Below are 27949 nucleotides of genomic sequence, written 5' to 3' on the forward strand. Positions count from 1 at the left end.
GCGATGCTACAGATCGCTTGGAAAACGCTAGCAATTCTGCAAGCTAAATACGCTTGCAAAATGCTAGTTTTTCTGTGGGAAAATCGCGGGAATTTAAAATGCGATTTTCCCGCGGAATGGAATTCCGGAATTCTCACGGTAATTTCCGCGAGAGTTCCGCTACGTGTGAACCCAGCCTAAGTGATATTTGTGTTTTGACGTAACTCCTTCTCATGAACAGCACCATGGAATCAATGGTGCTATATAAATAAATAATAATTGGAGGAGTAGGTGAGATTACTGTGTTTGTGTGTGTGTGGTATTTACTGTGTGTGGGGGGGTGGTATTACAGTGTGAGTGGGGAGTATTTAGTGTGGGTGGGTGTTACTATGTGTGGGGGGGTATTTTGTGTGGAGGCATAAGATAATGCTCACTGTATGGTTTGGGGTCACTCACTTGGCAACAGGATTAAGGCACACAGGAACGGTTTCTCACTTAAACAGACCATCCGGTTTATTTAGACACGACATAAACCGGATAGACTACAGACCGTTTAGTTACATTCATGAACATAACAAGACACCAGTCTGCTCATGTAGCAGATATACCTCCCTGCCATTCTTACAACCCCCTTGTCTGAGGTTAGCTTCCAGGAGCTCAGCTCCACATGCTGTCTTTTTGTCAGTCCTGGCTTCCAGGGAAGCTGCCTAACTGGAATCCCTGTCCCGGGCAATGACTGGCTCAACAGGTCAAACCCGACAGTTCCAGACCCTCAGAAGGGCGAAGGTCGGTAGCTTCCCCAATGCAGTTAGCCATCACAGACTGCAGGTACATGGCCTCACCATGTGCTATTCAGGAATCCAGTCCTCTTGCAGGACATTCCAACACAGAGACCATGTGACTAAACCACAGTCTCATTATAACGTATGAGACCCACCCCTTGATTGGAGGTCTGTGACTAGCCAGATCCGCCCAGCTCTCTGGCTAACCCTGTAAGCACAACGCCTTATAAGCTAAATAAGTCTCATGGAAGTACAGGTCCCAGAGCAACAGGCTAAGAGCCCAGAGGACCTTCTCCACTGCAACACATACCGTCCATTCACCACAACACCAGTCACTGTCTCACATACCCCCCTCTGTTCAAACTTGTGGGGTTGAACACTTGACATAAACCAGGGGCCTTGAGACATGTCACGCATGTCACCATGCCCTACCTGTCGAGAGGGCCTTCTCAGTCCCGAAAACATAGTCCATCAGTCACTAAATTCTTTGTCGCCTTACGTTTCATAGTCATCAATTTGTTAGGCCTCCCCTGCCCCCAGAGGTCCGTATGTAGGCTTTGAGCTTCAGCCCTTGAGCCCTTGAGTCACAGTCTGTCTGTGTCACCAGACCCTTTTTAGTCACCACATTTCTCAAGTATAACCTTCACCCGACCTTTCTCTCCTTGACCGCTTCCAACGGTTGGTGCAGTCACGAGACTCACTTACAGTCGAACCTACTGTCTGAGTCTGACCCATCTAGTATGTTACAGGGGCTATTGTCCAGGTCCTTCAGCTTTGCCCTGAGAGTAGATCTGCCATTTTCAGATTCTTGGCATCCTTGTTTTCCTTCCTGAACTTCCAAGGTTTCTTCTTTCTAGATGTCTTTGGCTGTCAGCAATTCCATTATTTGGAGGGCCCCTTCAGTTCCCATTACCTTGGGTTGAAGGCGGCAGCCATCATCCACCAATGTGGCAAAGCTGTCCTGTAAGAAGCAATCTTTCGAGCCTTAACTGCTCTATCTCCTTTAGATACACCATTCGATACTCCAACAGAGTATAGCTCCGAGACTCTCCATCGTACCCAAGACGAAGAATCGAATCATACCCTTTTCTCTGGGTTTCTGGTCTTCATGGTCACCTGGAATTCTTAATCTCACCACTCCAGACTTATCCACCATCTCTTGCATGGCTCGACCATTTCTTCCAATGACTTTTTCCACCATAGGAATAGGCAGAAGACTCTGAGCTTTCCTCATATGCTCCAGCTGCCTAGCAGCGTCTTCATTCCTCAATCGAAATATCCACGTTGCACGCACACATCTCCACTCAGGATAGCTACTCTCCTCGCTGTGACATCATTTGTGGACAGTACCACTAACTGTTTAGCTTCTGGGGGCCAGTACACCTTACACGCCCCCACAGCCTTCTTGAATTCTTCAAGCACAGACTGCCTGGCACATGCCTCTCTCAGGTCCTCGGGTACCTCAACAACTCACTTGAATTTCAAAGTGCTATTCTCTTCACGGACGGACGGCTCCTGTTTTGCCTAGGACATTTCCATCAAGACATCTGCCATGACTGGCTGATTGTCTTGTCCAGCTCTTAGCGCAAACTCTCCCTGAGCTTTACCCTCTTCAAGACCCTTTGCCAAGATGGGCCTTTACAGCTTTGCCTCATTACCACTCTGGCACTGCCGCTGTAAGTCTGCGACCACCAACTCCTTCTCTTGTAGAAGTCCTCCTAATGCTTCTCTGAGCACCTCCATATCTTCCAATGTGGCCTTGTTCACGGTTTGACACTTTGACAGGTGACCTCTGAGCTCAGAGACTTCCTTCTCCAGCTCATCCACTCTGTGCCCAGGACCCTTTCTCATTCGACATGCTCTTTTACCGTCTCTTTAAGCATCTTTATTTCATGATCCTGTTCTCTTTTGGCCAGCATGTGTCGCACCATAACTTCTTTAATTATATTTTCAGATGGGCCAGCTTGCCCACCCAAACTCTGCTGCTTGAGAGTTCTATCTGTTCCTTCATCACCAGGTTTAGCTTTCTCTTGGGTCTTCCATCCATTACCTTCGACTGCCTCTAGGGTCTCTGCTGGGCTCTCTGAAGAATCACTGTTCTTGCTCCCAGACTCCAAAGCTGAGTTTTTGTCAGATTTTTGTTCCTTCAAATGCTTTACTTCGGCTTGTAAATCTGTCACTTTTTCCTACTCCCGAGACAACTCTTTGGCGAGGTCCTGGAACTCCTGCACTTTGCTCCAGTAGGTCATTTCCAGCTGAGACACATTTTCTGCATTCTCCTGCCAAGCAGAGCACAGCTTCTCTTCGGTGGAGTGGAGGGTATGGAGCAGCTTCTGCTCCTGCGCATCCTTCTCTCTGAGCTGAGCCTTGACTACCGAGAGCTCGGACTCCAGGTGACGCACCTGATCCAGCTGCGTGGAGTTGGCAGCTTTCATACTCGACACCTTCAACCTCTCTTGAGGCTCTGCCCGGTCACCCTTAGGTACCTTTCTACTCTCTAGAACTTAAGAGAACTCCACACTCTCCAGCTCTTCAGCATCAGGTTCTCTGGAGGCTTCACCATACTCAGCCATCTCACCCCTTTGTCACCACAGATGTGGGTCTACTACAGGTCTCCGTGACCTTCGTAGATTCTCGCTTAACCAGCACTCTCCAGGTTCTCTTCTCCTTCAGTGCCACCAACTGACCGACCATTAGCTGATTGTCCCGACACCGAAGAGGTCAGCCATACTATCTTCTTGGCTGGCTCCTTCGTCCTGACTTCACCTTGTGGAGCACTGTCATTCCACTGTGTCAGTGCTTCTTACAGCACAACATCATACTCAGCCCTAGCGGTTACTACTGGCAATGAGACGTCATCTTCCTTTCCAACCTTTTCAGTGTCTGGAAGAGTACTCACATCTTGAGTAAAAGCACAAGTCCCTACTTTTCCTTTATTTATATCCTCAAAGTGTGCAACTTGTTCAGTCTCTTTGCGCCCTTTACGTCTCTGGCGACAGGAGGAAGACTTGCCATTTGTACCCGGGTCAACTTTATTGCACTCTTTTCCCCTTGCGTCACCATCTGAATGGGAGTCACCCCTACTCAATCTTTCATCCTGGAACCAGCAGTCCCCACTTAAACAGGTGTTGGACCCCTCTCCTGGAGATGCCCCCCTTCTACTTTCTGGTCATACTTTCCGGTCATACATTCTGGTATTGTTTCCACCGTCATGTCGCTAAGTTGTGCCTGTCCCAGGCCCGGATTTTGGGGGGGCCCAATGGGCCCAGGCCCTGGGCCACCCACCAAGCGGAGGCCTCCCACCAATATAGGGATAAATATCTCAAAACATGTAAAATACACGTCTCTTTGCTGTGAACCGTTTCTAATGATAAGGAACAGTTAACAAAAGAGAAACTATTGAAAGTGTAGGGACCTGGCTACGGGCCTACATCTCAGTGGCTGGCACAGAGCGGCAGAATCATGGCACCTGACCTGCGTCAGCATCCACTGACTTGGCTAACCAGACTTCCTTAGTACCCTGTACCTAGTGCTTAGCTTATGGCATGTCGCAGCCTTCTCCGATCCCAACAGAAGCTTCTAGGTGCTACCTATTCAGCTATATGATCGCTCACTTGGATTAGATCAGATGAGAGTTTGTTCAGCTACCTTCGAGGAAGGAGGCGGAGCCACAATGTCGGCACGAGAAGAGGATTCTCCACCGCGGAGTGCGGCAGGACTTCACTCTGGAATGGAACTTCAGTCACTGAAGATCCAGAGGTGAAGTGGTTCAGTCTTCACAGTGTCGCAGTGGATGAGTATGATTTCTGTATGTCTGTGTGTGTGTCTGTCTGTCTGTGTGTCTGTCTGTGTATCTTTATTGCAGCTCCTGTCCTACACAGTACCATACTGTATATACAGGTCCAGAAGCCTTTCATACATATACAGCCCAGCAGCAGCCTCTGACATATAGAGCCCAGCAGCAGTGTTTGATATAGACAGCCCAAATTTCTACAATATACATATGCAAATTGCTTCTTTATGTCACTCTCCACAAGGAGGAACCTTACCCGTTAGACTACAATATGCATACATACATATGTGCATATTTTCATCTTTAATTCCCTTTCAGGACTTCAAGGGTTGACAAGATCATTTTGTTACTTTTGGATTATCATGATGGACAATCCTGAAGGAGATAGGCACAGACATCACACAAGAATTTGAGAGTCTGGGGCTTCTAAAAGATGTAAGGCAAAAGAAGCAACAAGGAAATCAACAGAAGAGATAGCGAAGACAAGAAAATTGTACAAGTTCTTCACTGTTCAAGGCAAGTGTCGGAAAGGAGTAATGACTTAGTAGAATCTGATCAACCTGACAATGCATCAGTGGAAATGGTTGTTGATCCTGGCAAAGAAAAGGCTGAAGTAGTAACGTGTACAACTGAAGAACACAAAGAAAAGGAGATTGATAGTGGCACATCTTATGAAGAAGGTGAAGTTGAGGGACCACCAGGGGGCGATGACATTAGACTTTGACCATCCATTATTTCGGAACAGATGGGAGATTACTGGCTGAAAAGGGGTGTATCAACAATCCAGCACTGTGATGAAAGTTTGTTCGTTGCACACTCGGTTCAGCAACCTAGAAAGGACCTCAATATTTCAAGAATGTGCACACTTGGGCTTTTCCGTTGTCAAAATCATAACGGAGAAGTCATAATGAGGAATTGGTTATGCTTCTCCCCCTCTAAAGGACGCATTTATTGCTTCACATGCAGATTGATGATGTGCTTTATTACAGCATCTGAGTCTTCTCAGCTTTCATCTAATGTGGAAACATTCCCAAGAACGTATAAAAAGTCATGAGCAGTCAGCGGAACATCTGAACTCTACAATTGCTTTCAATATGAGGTTAAAAGCGATTGGGCGAATTGATACGGAGCTAACACAACAGGTCGAGGCTTGGGAGCATTATTGGAGGTCAGTGTTGAAACGAGTAGTAAATGTTATTCAGTTTATCAGTTTAGGTGGGATCACCTAGAAATGGAAATTTTCTGGGCATTCTTGAGCTCATCGCCCAGTACGATGATTTTCTTCCACAGCATATCAAAACTCAAGCCAATCGCGGCAAGGGTCATACAAACTACCTGTCATCTACAATTATGGAAGAAATTATCAATGTAATGGGTGAACAAGTCCTCAGAGAAATTATTTCTCGAGTTAACCAATCAAAATACTACTCCATTTCTTTGGATTCCACACGCGATGCAGCTCATGTTGACCAACTAACCCTTGTATTGAGGTATATGGAGAAAGATGGCCCTGTGGAATGCTTTGTAACATTCATGGCAAACAAAGGCTATGGTGCTCAAGACATGTTCAATGCCTTGTTGGAATTTTTGAAGAGACATGACCTAGACCTGGGAAATTGCCACAGTCAAAGTTATGACAATGCATCTGCAATGAGTGGCAAATACAACGGCCTGCAAGCCAAAGTAAGAGAGAAGAACAATCTTGCATCCTTGTATGGCACACTCTTTAAATCTTGTTGTTAAAAATGCTGTAGAAAGCTGCTCAAGTACTGTACATTATTTTTGCTTCCTTGAAAAGCTGTTCCTCTTCTTCACAGTTTCAACGCATCGGCATCAGCTCCTGACTAAGGCTTTGAAAAATATTGACTCAGCGACACCATTGACTCTCAAACGTGTCACAACAAAGCGTTGTTCCTGCAGAGCTGACACTACTAATGGCCCTGTTACACATAACAATGTCCCAGCGATCCCACCAATGATCCGATCCGACATGATGGGATCGCTGGGACATCGTTAGGCTGATCGCTGGTGAGCTGTCACAAGACAGCCCCTCCAGCGACCAGGACCAGCGATGCTGGATGCTGGTTTCTAATCCTGTGGCTCCTGGATACCCGCTGTTTACATTGGAAACTGGCGTACACGCAATCTCGCTGGCAAGATAGCTGTGGCGTCGCTGGCGAGATCGCTGTGTGTGACGGGGCCTTAAGGCCCTTAAGCATGACTATCAGCAGATTAAAGATGTACTTAAACAGATTGCTGATGACTTTGAAGAAAAAGCTGTGTACGGTGTTAAGCAGAAGGACTGTTAAGACAAATGCATCAGCTTGAAATTGGTATTAACACCACCTTCTGGAATGATATCCTGCAAAGAACAGATGCTACTAGTGAAAATCTACAACACGCAAAACTAGATCTAAACACTGCTGTGGTGTCACTGACTGTTAGGCGTCGGGTTCCGAACACTGCACAGCAGGAATCCCAAGCCTTGCCACCTTCGGTCTCCTATTCCTCTCCGGCCGCAGTGGAGTCTGCTCAGCAGACTTCACAATCCCGGCGTTCAGCCCACACCAACATTGTGGGTTCAGTTGCTACTGCCACCTCTGGTTCTGTTATGGCAATGCAGCCTGGCCAGCAGCAAAAGCCTCCAGAGGCTAAGTTCCTCCTTCGGCCCACTGAGCATGCTCATGGACGATCTCCCATTGGGGATCGGGAGTCACATGCTCAGGTCCTTTACCTGTTCCGATTGGTCCATCTTGAGCATCAGGAAGGTCCCAGAAGCGAACGGCTATAAAAGGTCCACATGGCCGCTCAGCCATGCGCTAGTATAGACTATAGTTGCTATATGTGTGGATGATGACGGATGCATGCACCTGGTGAATGACTCATTAAAATTCCCCTCCCTTTGATATTACTTATGTGGTTAGGGAATTAGTTGCAGAGTCAGTGTCAGCCAGTGGCTAGCCATAGGACACAAGTGCTCGTCACTTCCCAGCACTAGCGTCCGATGGTGTCGCCTGCCATAGGGCACATCGTACCACGGCAGGCATTGTCGCTTCGCGGCAGTCGGTTTCTGTTAGCGGCGTTCACAGCTGCAACGCCACATGCTCGGTAGGTCTAGAGTGATGCTGGTCCTATGTCCTGGGGCCAGAATCCTGTGACCATACACTGTTGTGAGTTCATTTTCCCCTTCACCGTCGATGTCTGATGAACTCCCTCTTCTGGTGAAGGAAGGAAGTGAGGCTGATTACCAAACACCTGATCTGGTAGATGATGACTGGGTAACAGGAAATTCTGACTAGATATATGGCAGCCGACACCCTTCTGAGTGCTGATGTGCTGAATTGGTCTCCTGAGGCTGTTTCTTCCTTTCAGGAGCTGAAGCGAAGGTTTACTTCTGCTCCGGTTTTGCGGCAACCTGATGTCTCACTCCCGTTTCAGGTAGAGGTGGACGCTTCTGAGATTGGTGCAGGAGCTGTTTTGTCCCAAAAAGATCCTGTAACATCTAAAATCAATCCCTGTGCTTTCTTTTCCCAAAAGTTCTCCCCATCGCAACGTAACTATGATGTGGGGAATCGGGAACTGTTAGCCATGAAATGGGCATTTGAGGAGTGGAGACATTGGTTGGAGGGAGCTAAACATCAAGTCGTGGTCCTTACTGACCACAAGAATTTGATTTACCTGAAGTCAGCCAAACGCTTGAATCCTACACAGGCTAGGTGGGCCTTGTTTTTCACACGTTTTGATTTTGTGGTCTCTTTTCTTCCGGGCACTAAGAATGTCAAGGCAGACGCCCTCTCTAGGAGTTTCTTTGCTGATTCTCCTGTTGTGACCAAGCCTGCTACCATCTTAGGTGAGGGGGTAGTTCTTTCTGCCATCTCGCCCGATTTGAGACGTGCTCTGGAAGAGTTTCAGGAGGACAAACCTGAGCGTTGTCCCATTGGAAAATTGTATGTTCCTGACCAGTGGAGGAAGAGAGTGATGTCTGAAGTTCATTGCTCTGAATTGGCTGGTCATCCAGGTATTTTTGGTACTAGAGTTTTGGTGAGTCGGTCTTTTTGGTGGCCCGCCTTGTCTCGTGATGTCAGGAATTTTGTGCAGTCCTGTGGGACTTGCTCTCGGTCTAAACCTTGTTCTCGCTCTAGTGGGTTGTTGATGCCTTTGCTGGTGCCCAGGAGGCCATGGACCCATATTTCAATGGATTTTATCTCTGATATGCCTGTCTCTCAGAGAATGACTGTTATTTGGGTGATTTGTGATAGATTCTCTAAGATGGTCCATCTTGTACCACTCCCTAAGTTGCCATCTTCCTCAGAGTTGGTGCCCTTGTTTTTGCAACAGGTGGTTCGCTTGCACGGGATTCCTGAGAACATTGTTTCTGACAGAGGAGTTCAGTTTGTGTCTAGATTTTGAAGGACTTTCTGTTCCAAGCTGGGAATTCAGTTGTCCTTCTCCACTGCGTTTCACCCTCAGACCAATGGGCAGACGGAGAGAACAAACCAGACTTTGGAGTCGTATTTGAGATGTTTTATTTCTGCCGATCAGGATGATTGGGTTTCATTTTTGCCCTTGGCCGAATTTGCTTTAAATAATAGAGCTATTTCTGCCACTTTGATGTCACCTTTTTTGTAACTTTGGGTTTCATCCTCGATTCTCTTCAGGGAAGGTGGAGCCTTCTGCCTGCCCAGGTGTTGACACTGTGGTGGAGAGAATGCACCAGATCTGGGACCAAGTGGTGGATAAGTTGTCTCTCTCCCAGGAAAAGGCCCAGCGGTTTTCCAACCGGCATAGGACCATTGGTCCCCAGTTTAAGGTGGGTGATATGGTTTGGTTGTCATCAAAGAATATCGCTATGAAGGTGGCTTCTCCAAAGTTTAAACCTAGATTTATTGGACCTTACAAGATTTTGGAGATTCTTAATCCAGTCTCTTTTCGATTGGCTCTTCCTGTTACATTTAAGATCCATGACGTGTTTCATAAGTCTCTGTTAAAGAGGTTTGTTGAGCCAGTAGTTCCTGTGGTGGCACCTCCTGACCCGGTATTGGTTGAAGGTAATGTGGAATATGAGGTTGAGAAGATACTGGATTCTCGCCTGGCTAGACGGAGACTCCAGTATTTGGTTAAATGGGAGGGTTATGGCCAGGTGGATAATTCTTGGGTCGATGCATCCGATATTCATGCCGAAAGATTGGTTCGTGCCTTTCATCGGGCCCATCCTGATCGCCCTGGTGGCGTGGATGAGGGTTCGCTGACCCCTCCTCAAGGGGGAGGTACTGTTGTGAGTTCATTTTCCCCTTCACCGTCGATGTCTGATGAACTCCCTCTTCTGGTGAAGGAAGGTAGTGAGGCTGATTACCAAACACCTGATCTGGTAGATGATGACTGGGTAACAGAAAATTCTGACTGGATATAAGGCAGCCAACGCCCTTCTGAGTCGCTGGTGATTTCTCTGCTTGATTCTTGGAGACCAGTCTGATTCTTGCTTCCCAAATATAAGTTTTTGCTCTGCTATTGAACTTATTAGTTTTGTTTTGTTTACCTTGTTTTTTGGAGTTCAGCCATCCCCGGTCGGGGGTGTCCTGAGTTCCATTTTTGTCTCTGATCACTTTGTCTCTTTGCTCTGTCTTCAGAATTTACCTGAGTGCTGATATAGTCTTTTTGAAGTCCTAGCGACTTCAGGGCCTGTTTTTCCTATCAGACAGTTGGGACATTTTTTGGTAGGGTTCTTTGCGGATTGCAGACAGCAGCTTTTCTATCCTGTCCTTTTTAGTTAGCTTGGGCCCCATCATTTGCTCAGCCTATCTTTCTATCTGTGTTAGTCTTTTCATCTTGCTTCACCGTCATTATATGTTGGGGGCTGCCTATTGCTTTGGGGTCTGCTCTGGGGCAGTTTAGATTTCCCCTTTCTTTCTTTAGGCCTATTTAGTTCTCCGGTTGTGATCGAGGGGTCTAGGGCATCGTAGGAACCCCCCATGGCTACTGTTAGTTGTTGTGGATAGGATCAGGGGTCTGCAATCCGATAGCTACCAATCTCTCCGGTTTTCTGGACTTAGCTTGTATTTTTGTTTTTTCCTCCTTCGGTGACTCATTCATAACAATATACCAAGCGGTCTTCTCCCCGAACGCTGTGAGTGTGAACAGGCTCGGCATTTGTGTATTAGCGTTAGTGCGGCTATGTGAGGTAACAGAGTTCGCCCAGCGCACACCGGGTGATGTTTAACCCGCGGGTGTTATACTGCCATATTGAGCATCCGCCATTACTTAGCAGCAGCATACCAACTCTGCACAGTGGACCCCGGGCGGCGAACGCGCCTACTATTATTTTATAATAACATTATACTAGCGCCAGGGTCTGGCTAGTAATGGCGGATAAGCAGCAGCTCCTGCAGCACATTGGGTATGCAGGTTGGCGGCTCTCGAGCGTTCAACCTCACCTGCGAATGTCACTGCGGCTGCTGTCTCCCATGTTCCTACGTCCATCCCTGCACCGATGTTATCCCACCTCCCGCTGCCCGAGAAGTTCTCAGGCGATAGTGCCTCCTGCAGGGGATTCGTGAGCCAGTATGCTATTCAGCTTGAGCTGCTGGCCGCGTGATTTCCCTCTGAGCGGACTAATGTCGGATTCATCGTGTCCCTTCTGGCTGGCAGGGCTCTGGAGTGGGCCACCCCACTGTGGGAGCGTGCTGACCCCGTGGTTCGGGGAGCCTCGCAGTTCCTAGCCTCTCTGAAGCAGGTCTTTCTGGGACCACGGGTCAGACACTGTTAGGAACGGCGGAGCGCACTAAATAAAAATAAATAATAAAGTGTGTTCGCCGCTCGGGGTCCACCGTGCAGTAGGTGTAACAACCGCTGCTGAGTGATGACAGAGGAGCAATATGGCGGTATGATGCACACGGGTTCAACTTCACCTGGAGTGCGCAGAGCGGGCTTCAGATAGCATACAAAACGCTGAACCTGTTAGTGACACAGGCTTCAGGAAAATGCACACACGGTATCTGGTCACAGGAGCAGGACCCAAGACAGAGAAGCTGCGTCCCTCTAGACCTACCATGTGTGCGGCGTCGCTGCTGCGAACGCCAAGAAGGGCTGCAACTGCAGCACAGCGTAGGACACTGCCGCTCGACGACAAGGGCCAGATAGCAAGCGCAATGTCGGAAGCTAGCATAGCGGTGCGGTGTGCACAGTAGCTTAAGGCTTGCCACTGACTGGCGCAGACTGCTAAACTAATACCCTATCACCATGCGTAATATCAGAGGGAAGGGGTTTCAAATGAGTCAGTCAACAGAATCATACATCCATCACCATTCACACATAGCAAGTATAGCCTATACTAGCGCATGGCGGAACAGCCATGTTTTCCATGAGCATGCCCAGTAAGAGGACAGAAGGACTTAGCCTCAGGAGAGATTTGCTGCAAGGCAATCTCCTCTGCAGTGGAAAAATAGGAGGAGAGTGCAGAATGTGAGGATCTGTATCCCTGCTGAGTAAACGCAGAAATCCGACTCCTAACATTACCCCCCTCCTAGGGCACCCCCTCCCTGAGTCTTACGATCCACCTACTTGTGCCCGTAAGAGGTATAAGGCCTCAGACTCATCCGCAGGCAAGTCTGATGTCCCGGTAGATGACAGAGAGGCCCGGGACATGTGGAGGGCCTCAGGGGTGGCAAGATCGCCAGGTCTGAAAAGGGGCCCGTGGGAGACAGCGGGAGCGGAAGTTAAAGTGGAACGCCACCGTGTGTCGGCAGGCGTCTCCGATCTTCGCTTAAGGAAGCTATTCCGAGCACAAAAGGCTCAGGCCCGAATATATTTTTTAACATCCTGAGCCCTGTGCGGCCTCCAGTAAGACCCTGCCAGGAGTTTTGTGGTCTGCATATAGCCACAGTGACCACCTCTCCAGGATGTGTGTGCCCAGGCAAGAACCTTTGGCCGAAGGTGGGGAGGAACAAGGGCCTTACCCGGCGGTACAGAATTTGGCCTTTGCGGGGCACTGTTGTTCTGAGACACCGCGTGTTGACAAATAAGACCACGACTGGAGTCTTGTGCCAGACACGCCTGGAGAACGGTGCGAGACACCTCCATGGGCTCTGGGGGTGGAACCTCTGGCTCGGGTAGTTCCAGAGGCTCAAAAAAATTGGGACCTGGAGTAACCTTCCGTTTGGATTGAGCACGCTCCATACCGCGCTCCGAAAAACAGAGGTCAATGCGGGTGGAAATGGCAATCAGTTCTTCCAAACTGGCAGGAATGTCTCTAGTGGAAAGAGCATCTTTAATGTGCTCCACCAAACCTCTCCAAAACACAGAGATGAGGGCTTTATCGGACCACTCCAACTCGGAAGCAAGTGTCCGAAAACGGACGGCATACTGACTAACCGAGAGAGCACCCTGAGTCAAAGCAAGAAGCTGAAGAGAGGTATCGTGCGTGACCTGTGGACCGAGGAAGACCTGCTTAATAGCTGTTAGAAAGTGAGCAGCGGTCCGGACTTCTGGGTCACCACGCTTCCATAGTGGCGTAGCCCACTCCAACGCTTTGCCCGACAGCAGGGAAACAATAAACCCCACCTTGGCCCGTTGCGTAGGGAATCGCGCAGCCAGTAATTCCAGCTGAATGGAGCATTGGCTGATGAAACCCCTACAGGAGGCGCCATCGCCATAAAATTTATCAGGCAACGGGAGGCGGGTAACTGTCAGCGCGGGGGAGGACGTGGACATACGGGAAACTGCGTCTGTGTTTGCCTTTACAGCAGCTTCGGTGGATTGTGCAGCTGAGAGAGCCCTCTCAAGAGTGGCCAGCCGGCCCTCAAGCTGCCGAATACACTGTAAGAGTTGCTGCTGTTCTGCCATCACTAGCCAGACCCTGGCGCTAGTATAATGTTAGGAACGGTGGAACACACTAAATAAAAATAAATAATAAAGTGCGTTCGCTGCTCAGGGTCCACCGCGCAGTAGGTGTAACAACCTGAGTGATGACAGAGGAGCAATATGGCGGTATGATGCACATGGGTTCAACGTCACCCGAAGTGCGTAGAGCGGGCTCTGTTCACACACAGAGGTGCCGCAACAAAAACATACAAAACACTGAACCTGTTATTGACACAGGCTTCAGATAGCATACAAAATGCTGAACCTGTTAGTGACACAGGCTTCAGGTAAATGCACACTCGGTATCTGGTCACAGGAGCAGGACCCAAGACAGAGAAACTGCGTCCCTCTAGACCTACCGTGTGTGCGGCGTCGCTGCTGCGAACGCGAAGAAGGGCTGCAACTGCAGCGCGACGTAGGACACTGCTGCTCGACGACAAAGCCAGATAGCAAGCACGATGTCGGCGCTAGCGTAGCGGTGCGGTGTGCACAGTGGCTTAAGGCTTGCCTCTGATTGGCGCTGACTGCTAAACTAATACCATATCACCATGCGTAATATCAGAGGGAAGGAGTTTCAAATGAGTCAGTCACCAGAATCATACATCCATCACCATTCACACATAGCAAGTATAGCCTATACTAGCGCATGGCGGAACAGCCATGTGGGTCGCCATCCCAGGGCTGTTGGGTACTCGGTACCGGGCTGGTCTCTCAGAGGGGAATGTCACAGCAGTGGTGAACCGGTTCGTGGCCCTGGGTACCCATGTAAAAGGGATGAAGTTATGGAATAAAGTTTATGAGTGAATGATTTGTGACGCCACTTGTGGTGTTCGGCAATGAAGGTGTTAAGCCGACGCTGCAGACAGATCCTTTGGGACAGATGGTGGGGTGCAGCAAAGATGGGGTGGCCCTCTACAGGCAGGGCTGTAGTGCCATGCCAGAGCAGATGAAGAGGGTAGGTGTTGAGGAAGAGGGTGTAGTGTTTGGCACAGAGATGTAGCAGTGCTGGAGAGTTTGCAGGAAGAAGGCAAGGACACAACGGGTGCAGTTTCTTTACCTTTACTTTGCTTGGCAAATGCTGTCCAGGGTCCAGATTACAGATGGCACAGGAGCTGGCTAGCCTGGAAGCAACTTAGGAATTTCTCTAGGCAGATGGGTTGTGTATAGAGTTGAGCGACTTTTGGTTTTTTAGGGTCGCGTTTCGTTTCGTGAAACCCGACTTTTCCAAAAGTTGGGTCGAGCAAGGTCGTCCGATTATAGGGAAAAGTCGGTGTCGTCCCGAAACACGAAACCCAATGTAAGTCAATGGGGAATAAAAGTCGGCAGTGAGAGGAGGACAGGAAACACACCTACAGTGCCCATTTGAATGCCAAAAGCATCAATTCTTCTTACTTAAGCTTGTCAACCTTAATTAACTTCATAATACAAGTTACGCACTGAAAAATGGGGGTTATTTGGCTAAAGTTGTGGGGGGGAGGGCTGGCTGCAGGTTTTCATGTGCCCTGGGCGAAAGAGCGCCCCTTTAACAGATACCACAACTCATCATGCTCCGATACGGCAGAGAAATAGCGGCATAGTACAATAAAAAATACCTCACTTTTTACATCTCATGACGAGGCCCATCTATTTCTCCATACAGAATCATTGGTCCCATATAATGTTTGAAACAGTATATGATGAGCTCCACATAATGCTACAGTATATGTTGGTCCCCATGGATGAAGCTCCACTGTCTTATGGGCCCAAATAATGCTCCAAACATAATGGGCCCCATTTCTAATGCTCTAGTGTATAATGGGCCCTGTAAATGCTGCTCCAGTGTCTGATGTCCACCTTTGGAATGTTCCAGTGTATGGTGGGCCCCATCTATCATTCTCCAGAGTATAGTGCTCCCCAAAAATTGCTGTCCCAACATTGAAAACAATCAAATAAGTCTCCTCGCTAGGGAATCCCTGTACTTGTCTGGATTCCTCTTCGTCCCCATCTTCCATCTCACTGCACAGTATTTCAACTTTGCAAGTGCTGTGATCCTGGGCAAGCAGGGGGGGCCCACTCGTTGGCGACGGCACTGGCACAGGGCCCCTGATAGTACGGTGGTGTGTCTGATGGCGGGTGGGCCGAACCTGCACTTTCATCTGCAGCTTCCTCTTTGTCACCGTGTAAGATGGAACTGTATATGGGAAGGGTAACCTGAGTTTCATCAGGGTCAGATTCAGGTCGTGTAGCATGCGAGGGGAATGTAGTGGTCTGGGTCAATGTACCAGCAGATTCATCGAGCAGTGGCTGGGCATCAGTGCACTTGTGTCGCACCCAGGAGTACGGTCGCCACAGTGGCATTACCTTCTTCCTAGGGAGTGTGATGTCATGCTTGGAGGCAACGAAGGATCTCTCTAGCAGGTTAACTGATTGGGCGGCGTTAATCCCACGAGTCATGACCCTCCAAACAGCGTTCATGAAGGCAAAGTGTTTGTTTTACGTGGGCAGTATGGTTGCAAAGCTGAACCTTAAAGGAATGTCCAGAAGGGCACCACCAGGAGTGGAGCCTACAGTTAAATTCGACTCCACCTGGGAAACCTCAACCATGCCAGATACAGAACAGATGCACACATTGCAAGCTTAATTCCGTTAACGAACGAGACTCCGTCATGCCCCGCGGTCGGAGTCCGGCTTACTAGAGGGACACGTGAGGCTCTGGCACATGAGATTGGCCAATAACTGGTGTGTCATGCCCTTACATGTCCGTGGCTGCATGTGCGCTACACTGAAAAGGCCAGCGTTTGTCGCCTACAGGTGCAGATAACCCACTGAACAACGTTAGTGATGGGGATCACTGATTACAATTATTACCCGCGAACAATGATTTCCCGTAAGTGCAGGTCAACCGCAGTTCCGGAATTAGGCCTAACCGTCATTCCTGAAAAAATGAAAAACTTACGTGTGCAAACCACAGGTGCTATAGCTTGCTTAACAGCTCGCCAGCCGTTCTCACGCCCAGTATGGATTACACGTGATTGCACAAAGGTGAGAAAGGGTACCGTATCCCCAGATAACATGTATGGATAGCGTACACATTCAAAATATATGTGTCAGGAGGCAGGCTCAGATGGTGTTAGGCCCAGTATGGATTGCACGTGATTGCTCAAAGGTTAGAAAGGGTACCGTATCCCCGGATAACATGTATGGATAGCGTACACATTCAAAATATATGTTTCAGGAGGCAGGCTCAGACGGTGTTAGGCCCAGTATGGATTGCACGTGATTGCACAAAGGTTAGAAAGGGTACCGTATCCCCGGATAACATGTATGGATAGCGTACACATTCAAAATATATGTCTCAGGAGGCAGGCTCAGACGGTGTTAGGCCCAGTATGGATTGCACGTGATTGCACAAAGGTTAGAACGGGTACCGTATCCCCGGATAACATGTATGGATAGCGTACACATTCAAAATATATGTCTCAGGAGGCAGGCTCAGACGGTGTTAGGCCCAGTATGGATTGCACGTGATTGCACAAAGGTTAGAAAGGGTACCGTATCCCCGGATAACATGTATGGATAGCGTACACATTCAAAATATATGTCTCAGGAGGCAGGCTCAGACGGTGTTAGGCCCAGTATGGATTGCACGTGATTGCACAAAGGTTAGAAAGGGTACCGTATCCCCGGATAACATGTATGGATAGCGTACACATTCAAAATATATGTCTCAGGAGGCAGGCTCAGACGGTGTTAGGCCCAGTATGGATTGCACGTGATTGCACAAAGGTTAGAAAGGGTACCGTATCCCCGGATAACATGTATGGATAGCGTACACATTCAAAATATATGTCTCAGGAGGCAGGCTCAGACGGTGTTAGGCCCAGTATGGATTGCACGTGATTGCACAAAGGTTAGAAAGGGTACCGTATCCCCGGATAACATGTATGGATAGCGTACACATTCAAAATATATGTCTCAGGAGGCAGGCTCAGACGGTGTTAGGCCCAGTATGGATTGCACGTGATTGCACAAAGGTTAGAAAGGGTACCGTATCCCCGGATAACATGTATGGATAGCGTACACATTCAAAATATATGTCTCAGGAGGCAGGCTCAGACGGTGTTAGGCCCAGTATGAATTGCACGTGATTGCACAAAGGTTAGAAAGGGTACCGTATCCCCAGATAACATGTATGGATAGCGTACACATTCAAAATATATGTCTCAGGAGGCAGGCTCAGATGGTGTTAGGCCCAGTATGGATTGCACGTGATTGCACAAAGGTTAGAAAGGGTACCGTATCCCCGGATAACATGTATGGATAGCGTACACATTCAAAATATATGTCTCAGGAGGCAGGCTCAGACAGTGTTAGGCCCAGTATGGATTGCACGTGATTGCACAAAGGTTAGAAAGGGTACCGTTTCCCCGGATAACATGTATGGATAGCGTACACATTCAAAATATATGTCTCAGGAGGCAGGCTCAGACGGTGTTAGGCCCAGTATGGATTGCACGTAATTGCACAAAGGTTAGAAAGGGTACCGTTTCCCTGGATAACATGTATGGATAGCGTACACATTCAAAATATATGTCTATACATCAGGAGGCAGGCTCAGATGGTGTCAGGCACAGTATGGATTTGACGGCCCAGACTACACAGCGGAGGAGCAGGGAGAGGTAAAGATTGCAAATGCTGGGGCCCTGCCCAAGCAAGGGGGGCCCACTCGTGGGCGTCGGTACTGGCACTGGGCCTCTCATAGTACGGCGGTGTGTCTGACGGCGGGTGTACACCACCACTGTCAGAGACACTTGATTGCACTATGAAGGACCCTGTACCAGTGCCCGCGCCCAAGAGTCGGCCTACCCACCTGTCCAGGGCAACGGCACTCGCACGGTGTCGTGCGCTAGGTGGTGACCCCGGCCATGGGGGGGGAGGCAGCACAGTTAGGGAATTTTAGAAAGTGGCATATGTTGATGTTGGACATTCAGCTGATGCAAAAGGTGAAATAGGTCAAGTCCCAGGAAGAGGTGGACCAAAGCAAGCCATTTTTCTGTCACCCTATGTGTCATCAGAGGAAGGTGGGACAAAATCCTTGGAAACCCATGCGTGGTTCATTTTAATGAAGGTTAGATCATCCACATTTTGGGTTGACAGACGGGTCCTTTTTTCTGTCAGGATTGATCCAGCTGCACTGAAGACTCTTTCCGATAGCACACTTGCAGCTGGGCAAGCGAGCTCCTGTAAGGCATATTGTGCCAATTCAGGCCAGGTGTCCAGTTTAGCGGCCCAATAGTCAAAGGGGAATGACCTGTGTGGGAGAACATCGATATGGGAGGAAAAGTAGTTTGTAACCATAGTTGACAACTGCTGTCTCCTGTAACTTTCCATCGATGCAGTATTACCAGTTGTGTGAGCGGTACTTGAAAAATCAGTCCACAACATTGTCATGAAACCCCTGTCTCCAACGCCACTTCTGCTGTGTGCACCACGAACACCTCTGCCAAGCTGCCCCCGGCCCGTACGGCTCGTGTGAGAACCATAACCGCTGCTGTGTGCTGGGAATGCCTCAAGCAACCGATTTACCAGAGTTGCTTGTTTATTAGCCAATATTAGGTCAAGGTTCTCCTGTGGCATGATGTTTTGTAATTTGCCTTTATAGCGTGGATCCAGGATGCTGGCCAACCAGTAGTCATCATCGTTCATCATTTTGGCAATGCGTGGGTCCCTTTTTAGGATCTGCAAGGCATAATCTGACATGTGGGCCAATGTTCCCGGTGTCAATGATGCACTGCGAGTGCTGGTTGGAGGAGCACTTTCTGGCAAATCCACATCCCTCCAGTCATGCACAAACCCTGTACCAGACCTTGCCACGCCAACATTTTCACTTGCCCCACGAGATGCATCCTCCTCCCCTAAGTAATCATCCCCATCATCATCCTCCTCCTCCTCCTCTTCTTCCTCCACCTCGTCAAGGAGAGGTCCCTGGGCAGACAATGGCTGAATGTCATCAAGGATTCCCTCCTCCTCTTCCTCCTCATCAACATTGGCTGCAGACGCCTGCTCCTTAAGGTGCGTCAAAGTTTGCATGAGCAGACGCATAAGTGGGATGCTCATGCTTAGGATGGCGTCGTCTGCGCTTACCAGCCGTGTGCATTCCTCAAAACACTGAAGGACTTTACAGAGGTCTTTCAGCTTCGACCACTGCACACCTGTCAACTCCATGTCTGCTCTCAAAGTGCCTGGCCGTGTATCCTCCCACAAATGCATTATGGCCTGCCTCTGCTCGCACAGCCGCTCCACCATGTGCAGGGTGGAGTTCCACCTTGTTGCAATGTCGATAATGAGGCGGTGGTTGGGAAGGTAGAGCAATCGCTGCAGCTTCTGCATACGAACGGAGTGTACAGGCGACCGGCGGATGTGCGCGCACAGTCTTCGCACCTTCTGGAGCAGGGCTGTTAACTCCGGATAATTTTTGAGGAAGCACTGCACCACCAGGTTCAAGGTGTGAGCCAAGCAAGGTATATGGCTGAGTTTTGAAAGGGCTAAGGCTGCCACAAAATTACGGCCGTTATCACTAACTACCTTGCCTGCCTCAAGATGTACACTGCCCAGCCATGACTCAGTTTGTCGCTTCAAGTACTCGGCCAGCACCTCGGCGGTGTGTCTGTTGCCCAAACACATCATCTGCAACACAGCCTGCTGACGCTTTCCACTAGCTGCTCGATAGGGGGACACATCGTGTGCAACAGTGGCAGCTGCAGATGGAGTGCTCGTACGACTGCGCTCTGTGGACGAGCTTTCGCTTCTGGAGGAGGAGGAGGAGGGTCGAACGCCTACAGCCAACTGTTTCCTATACGGTGGGCTAGGCAGCACTGTCCCACCACCGCTGTCCCCTGTGGACCCTGCATCCACCACATTAACCCAGTGCGCAGTGATGGACACGTAACGGCCCTGGCCATGCCGACTGGACCATGCATCAGTTGTGAGGTGCACCTTTCCGCTCACTGACTGCTTGAGTGCATGGACAATGCGGTCTTTCACATGATGGTGGAGGGCTGGGATGGCTTTGCGAGAGAAGAAGTGGCGACTGGGTAGGTCATAGCATGGTACTGCATAGGCCATGAGTTCGCGGAAAGCTGTGCTTTCCACCAACCGAAAGGGCATCATCTCAAACGAGATTAGTTTGGCAATGTGGGCGTTCAAACCCAGTGTACGCGGATGAGAGACTGAGTACTTTCTTGACCTACTCATAGTGTCTGGGAGGGTGAGCTGGACTTGAGAGCTGCATATGGTGGAAGTAGCGGTGGACAGGGCGGACTGAGAGAGGGTTGATGATGGTGATGGAGTTGGTGTTCTTTCTGATGGCCTAGAATCAGTCTTTCGTTGATATAACAGTGGGATTCCCTGACTGCTGTGGCCTTGCAACGACACCTCAACATTTGCTGCTGTGCTAACCGGTGGGCTTACAGTGGGGGAAACAATGTAGCGTTGCTGACTACCTTCGTTGTGATCAGTTGCACATGTGGCACTTGAGGTTTGGTGTTGTGTCCACGCTTGCAAGTGCATGCTGGTTAAATGTCTAAGCATGCAACTGGTATTCAAATTTTTCAGATTTTTCCCTCGGTTAAAGGTCTTTGCGCACTTCTTACAGATAACCTTGGCCTGATCATGAGGATTTTGTTCAAAAAAGTGCCACACTGCACTCTTCCTACTTTGGCAGACATTTTGCGGTCTAGCATGCTGTGATCTTTTGACCCTCTGGACAAGCTGTCCAGCAACTCTTTTGATGTTTGGAACCTGTCTTTGGAGTGCTCCGGGCCTGCCAGATAACAGCTGTTGCGATGTCGATGTCTGCTGTAGATGCTCCTCATCTGAGCTATTGGAAGCAGCACCCTCTTCCCCCAATGGATGCCAATCTGGGTCAACAACTGGGTCATCCATCACCTCCTCTTCTATGTCATGTGCACCTTCCTCTGTGTCACCGTGTATGGTGGTATAGTGTGCGGGAAGGGGCACCTGAGTCTCATCAGGGTCAGAATCTGGCTCTGTACACTGCGAGGACAATGTAGTGCTCTGAGTGAATGTACCAGCAGAATCATCCATCAGCGGCTGTGCATCAGTGCACTCCATGTCAGATTCATCTTGGCCTGGGTAATTCACCATTTCACTTGATAATCCAGGCATGGTATGTGAAAACAGCTCCATGGAGTAATCAGTAGTATGGCCTGCGTCATCCTTCAATCTTGGTTGGGGTGAAGGACACAAGGAAAGGTGTGGTTCATGAACATGAGCCTCCAATGACGACTCAGTGCTTTTACTTTTTACAACTGAAGAAGAGGAGGCGATAGAGCTGGAGGCTGAGTCAGCAATGTAAGACAAAACTTTTTCCTGATGCTCTGGCTTTAAAAGCGGTTTGCCAACTCCTAGAAAACTAAGCGTTTGAGGCCTTATGTAGCCAGACGATGACGCAGGCTCAACACCTCCTGCATTCGGTCCTATTTTGCTCTTGCCACTACCATCAGATCCAGCACCAACACCATCATTACCAGCTGCCAACCCCCGCCCAATTCCACGGCCTCTTCCACCAGCCTTCCTCATTTTTGGTAGAAATGTAGACAAAATCCAACAAACTATATAGTAATGTAAAACAAGGTACAAGGTGTCTATAGGACAGGGGAGATTTTGAATTTCTGCAGACACTTGTGGACACTGGACACTTTTGGATTGTGTGAGGCCCAATGAATATCTGAGCGCTATGTGACAGGCTCGATGGCACAGCTGTGACCAAAGTGACTAGAGGATAAGGGAGATTTTGAATCTCTGCACACACTTTTGGACACTGGACACTTTTGGATTGTGTGAGGCCCAATGAATATCTGAGCGCTATGTGACAGGCTCGATGGCACAGCTGTGACCAAAGTGACTAGAGGATAAGGGAGATTTTGAATCTCTGCACACACTTTTGGACACTGGACACTTTTGGATTGTGTGAGGCCCAATGAATATCTGAGCGCTATGTGACAGGCTCGATGGCACAGCTGTGACCAAAGTGACTAGAGGATAAGGGAGATTTTGAATCTCTGCACACACTTTTGGACACTGGACACTTTTGGATTGTGTGAGGCCCAATGAATATCTGAGCGCTATGTGACAGGCTCGATGGCACAGCTGTGACCAAAGTGACTAGAGGATAAGGGAGATTTTGAATCTCTGCACACACTTTTGGACACTGGACACTTTTGGATTGTGTGAGGCCCAATGAATATCTGAGCGCTATGTGACAGGCTCGATGGCACAGCTGTGACCAAAGTGACTAGAGGATAAGGGAGATTTTGAATCTCTGCACACACTTTTGGACACTGGACACTTTTGGATTGTGTGAGGCCCAATGAATATCTGAGCGCTATGTGACAGGCTCGATGGCACAGCTGTGACCAAAGTGACTAGAGGATAAGGGAGATTTTGAATCTCTGCACACACTTTTGGACACTGGACACTTTTGGATTGTGTGAGGCCCAATGAATATCTGAGCGCTATGTGACAGGCTCGATGGCACAGCTGTGACCAAAGTGACTAGAGGATAAGGGAGATTTTGAATCTCTGCACACACTTTTGGACACTGGACACTTTTGGATTGTGTGAGGCCCAATGAATATCTGAGCGCTATGTGACAGGCTCGATGGCACAGCTGTGACCAAAGTGACTAGAGGATAAGGGAGATTTTGAATCTCTGCACACACTTTTGGACACTGGACACTTTTGGATTGTGTGAGGCCCAATGAATATCTGAGCGCTATGTGACAGGCTCGATGGCACAGCTGTGACCAAAGTGACTAGAGGATAAGGGAGATTTTGAATCTCTGCACACACTTTTGGACACTGGACACTTTTGGATTGTGTGAGGCCCACTGATATCTGAGCGCTATGTCACAGGCTCGATGGCACAGCTGTGACAAAAGTGACTAGAGGATAAGGGAGATTGGATTGCTTTTAAAAAAGCAGTTTGCAGAGCAGTGGGTAAACAGCAATGCCAGCCTGTCAGGAAGCCTTAAAAGGCAGCCCAACAACCAACACCACTGATACACCACAATATAGCCTCCCCTTGCACTGCACACACAGTGACTGGTGTGTTGTGCAGGCCAAATTGCTAGCAGCAGAAGCAGTTTTTTTTTCTTCTCAGCAGGACAAAAAAAAAAAAATTGGGATTGCTTTTAAAAAAGCAGTTTGTGGAGCAGTGGGTAAACAGCAATGCAGGAATGTCAGGAAGCCTTAGAAGGCAGCCCAACAACCAACACCACTGATACACCACTATATAGCCTCCCCTTGCACTGCACACACAGTGACTGGTGTGTTGTGCAGGCCAAATCGCTAGCAGCAGAAGCAGTTTTTTTGTCTTCTTCCCTGCCTAACGCTCTCCCTACAGAATCAGCAGCAACCTCTCCCTATACTGAGATCGGCAGAAGTAAGATGGCGGTCGGCGTGCACGCCCTTTTATACCCCCTGTGACGCCCACCAAAGCAAGCCAATCGCTTGCATGCCCTTCTGAAAGATGGTGGTGACCCCTGCCTATGTCATCACGTTGCCCACAGTGTCCGTGGATCCTGATTGGCTGAAAAAGAGCGCAAAACAAACTTTTGAAACGCGACTTTGGCGCGTAAGTCGCCGACCTCGTGGCCGACCTCATCCTAGGGTCGGGTTTCGTTTCATGAAACCCGACTTTGCCAAAAGTCGGCGACTTTTGAAATTTTTCGACCCGTTTCGCTCAACTCTAGTTGTGTAGTCTCCTTCCTAGCGCTTAGTTTTAGGTACTTGCAGTACTGTGTTACACTGAAGTTCCACTTGCTTATTCTCTTTAGAACTCCCTCGTATGACAGACAGCTGTAGCCTTTCTCTTCTGCCTCACACATCGCTGTTGTGCCTCCGAGTCTTATGTGGAATAGAGCATTTACACCTTCCTATTCCTCCGGTTTCTGTTGCAGGACCATCAGTGTCCATACAGCCTTGGATACCGGACTCCATATAATGCGCTATAACTGGGAATGAGCCTGAACTCTCTGCTTAATTCCCCAGCTCTTCTCCTCATGTCCACACACATTGCCCTCCTCATACGAACTCCTAATTTCCCCTTCCTGGACCTCAGAGAGCAGCTCTTCCCCCAGTTTTGGGTTCAGAGCTCCCTCTGCTGGGCTGGAATGAGAACTGTGTTGTGTGTTGTGATTAACTGTCAGAGTGATCCTTTATTGCTTCCAAGCATGACATCACACTCCCTAGGAGGAAGGTAATGCCACTGTGGCGACCATACTCCTGGGTATGCCACATTCCCCCCTAGTGCAATTCAGTACTCCTGGACTGAAGGGAAAACATGTAAACACATAAACAATTATAGATATAACAAGATTTTTTAAAAAATGAAAAATTACAAAAACCAAAGCTGAAAAATAGTCCTAATGATGATTAGTCCATGCGTCAATGTCCATGGTGCAATTCCTGAGCAAGATGGTGAACTATTTACAAGTAGAGTTCTGACCACACATAGTCCTGTGGTCCAATCGTCCATCAAAACAAAATAAGATCTTCAAAAAGTTTCTTGCAGAGTCTCTGTAGGCACATAAACTTCAACAGTTGCATATTTACATTTTAACAATTACAAAACTTATCTATTTGCGGAACCTTAAGGGTGGAATACCTTGGGTACTACGGACAGACCTACATAGCACTGGTGTTGTTGGGGAACTTACTGGATGCCTTGTGTTAACTACTGGTGTAGTGTGTGCTGTACTGGCTACAATACTGGTGCTTCTGCGTAGCACAGGAATACTAGATTTCCTAGGACCTCTTCTACACACTGTGGGCATGACAAATTCACCACTGGCAGGGTGAGAATTCTCTTGTTCCACTGCTGGTGTAGCATCCGCTGCTTGTACATGCTGGTTTTCAGGGTGGTCATGAGTAACTTCTTGCACTACCAGTTGGGGAAAGGTCAAAACTGGCACCAGTATGGCATTATTTGCTCTAGTCCAATTTGCAGGGAATTCTCCAAGTACAGTGCTGACCTTTTTTTCTTCCTCTATGGGCTGAAGGTTGTTTTGTTCTTCCATTCTGTCCTTTAGTTGGTCAGGGCACAGTTTCAGATGATCCCTCGATACTGCTGATGAGGTTTCTCCTCCATCCTTACTGATAAGGCACACTTTAGTGTTGTCGAAGTTTGATGGTAAGATGGTGTAGGGTTCAGCTTCCCATTGGTCATCCAATTTATGCATCCTTCTTTCCCTCTTTAAGACTTGTTCTCCTGGTGACAAGGGAACTGCAGGTGCATGTTGATTGTAGTTCTTTTCTGTTTTTGTCTCGCCTGAGCTACTCTTTTCTACACACTCTTGTACTCTACGGTACTGTTCTGCCGCTCCGTATCCCAGTCAGCATCTGGTGATGTTACCTCAGGTATCAGGACTCCCATATCCAAATCAATAGGCAGCTTGCCAGGCCTCGCTCTCATTAGGTAGGCTGGAGTGCAGTTGGTGGAATTCACAGAAATGTGATTGTAGAGGTCGACCAGATCTGGCAACTTCTCTGGCCACAGATTCCTCTCCTCCAAAGGCAAGGTCTTCAGTAGATCGATCACCACCTGATTCATCTTTTCACACATGCCATTGGTCTGTGGATGGTACAGTGTTGTCCTGATCTTCTTGCAACCGTACAAATTACAGAATTCCTGGAACACTTCTGCCTCAAAGGCTGGACCTTGATCTGTAAGCACTCCCTCGGGATATCAGTGTGGTCGACAAAAGTGCTGTTGGAATGCTCTGGCTGCTGTCCTGGCTGTTTGATCCTTGACAGGCACGACTACCAGGAATCTCGAGTAGTGGTCAACGATGGTAAGAGCATAAATGTAGCCTGAACGGCTTGGAACCAGCTTCACATGGTCCAGGGCGACCAACTCGAGTGGCTGTTTAGTTATTATTGGCTGCAAAGGAGCTCGCTGGCTGTTACGGTCCTTCCTGCGCAGGTTGCATTGTCCACACTCCCGGCACCAATTTTCAATGGCTTTCCTCATCCCAGCCCAGTAGAATCTCTCCCGGAGCAAGGCCTTAAACTTCTTCCATCCGAAGTGTCCAGCTCCATTGTGGTATGCTTCCAAGACCATTGATGCCTCCCTCTTTGGGACTACCACTTGCCAGACCAACTCATGAGTGCGGGCGTTGATACTCCTCCAGTACAGCTTCCCTTCATAGATGAACAGCCTGCCTCTTTCCTTCCACAACTGCTGTGTTTCTTCAGGAGCATCTGGACCTGGGCGTGAGTCAGCTTGTGACAGTAGCTCCTTTACAAGGTGGACTGCGGGGTCGCTATCCTGCGTCTCTGCCCAGTCCAGATGAGGCAATGGATTTAGGGTGGCCTCTTTCATGATAGACCCTCTGTTTCTCAATCCTTGGGCACATTGGGCCTCAATTGGCAGGTGGAAGGCAGGTAACTCTATTTCTTCGAGTGCCTCAGGGTCTTCTCCTGCATCTGGCAGATTGGGCATTCTGGACAGCGCATCAGCATTGGCATTCTTGTGCCCCGCTTGGTACTTGATGGTAAATTCATAGTTAGACAGCCGGGCCATCCATCGCTGCTCCAGTGCATCTAGCTTGGCAGTTTCCAAGTGAGTCAATGGGTTGTTGTCCGTGAAGATGGTAAACTTGGCTGAAGCTAGGTAATGCTTGAATCGTTCAGTCACAACCCAGACTATGGCGAGGAACTCCAGTTTGAAGGAACTGTAGTTGTCAGGGTTCCTTTCAGAGGGACGAAGCTTCCTGCTGGTGTAGGAGATCACTCTTTCTTTGCCATTCTGTACTTGTGACAGTACTGCTCCCAGTCCCACGTTGCTGGCATCAGTATACAGAACAAATGGTTGGTCATAATCTGGGTAGGCCAGAACTTCATCTCCTGTGAGAGCCATCTTCAGTCGAGTGAAAGACCTCTCCAGTTCCTCATTCCATTCAAATGTAGGACTCTTCTTCCTGGCCTTCTTGGGCTGGCCCACCAGAAGATTTTGCATAGGCGTGGCTATTTCAGTGAAGCCTTTGATAAACCTTCGGTAGTAGCCTACCAACCCGAGGAATTGACGTACTTCATGGAGGTTGCTGGGCTTCTGCCAGTCCCGGATGACTGTGACTTTGTCAGGATCTGGTGCCACACCTTCTGCACTCACTACATGACCGAGGTACTGTACCTTGGGCTTCAGGAGGTGGCATTTGGAAGGCTTCACTTTCAGACCAAAGTTGGACAAGGCTTCAAACACCTCAGCCAGGTGCTTCAGATGGTCTTCATAAGTCTTGGAGAAAACAATGACATCATCAAGGTATAACAGAACTGTCTCGAAGTTTTTGTGTCCAATACAGCATTCCATTAGCCGTTGAAATGTCCCTGGGGCGGTGCAGAGCCCGAACGGCATGTAGTTGAACTCGCAGAGACCCATTGGTGTAGTAAACGCTGTTTTCTCCTTGTCTGCCTCTGCCACGGGAACCTGCCAATACCCACTAGTGAGATCTATGGTGGAAAAATAGTTAGCAGTTTT

This window comes from Dendrobates tinctorius, unplaced genomic scaffold, assembly GCF_039654945.1.
Source record: "Dendrobates tinctorius isolate UK_male_01 unplaced genomic scaffold, ASM3965494v1 ptg000036l, whole genome shotgun sequence".
Lineage (NCBI taxonomy): Eukaryota > Metazoa > Chordata > Amphibia > Anura > Dendrobatidae > Dendrobates > Dendrobates tinctorius.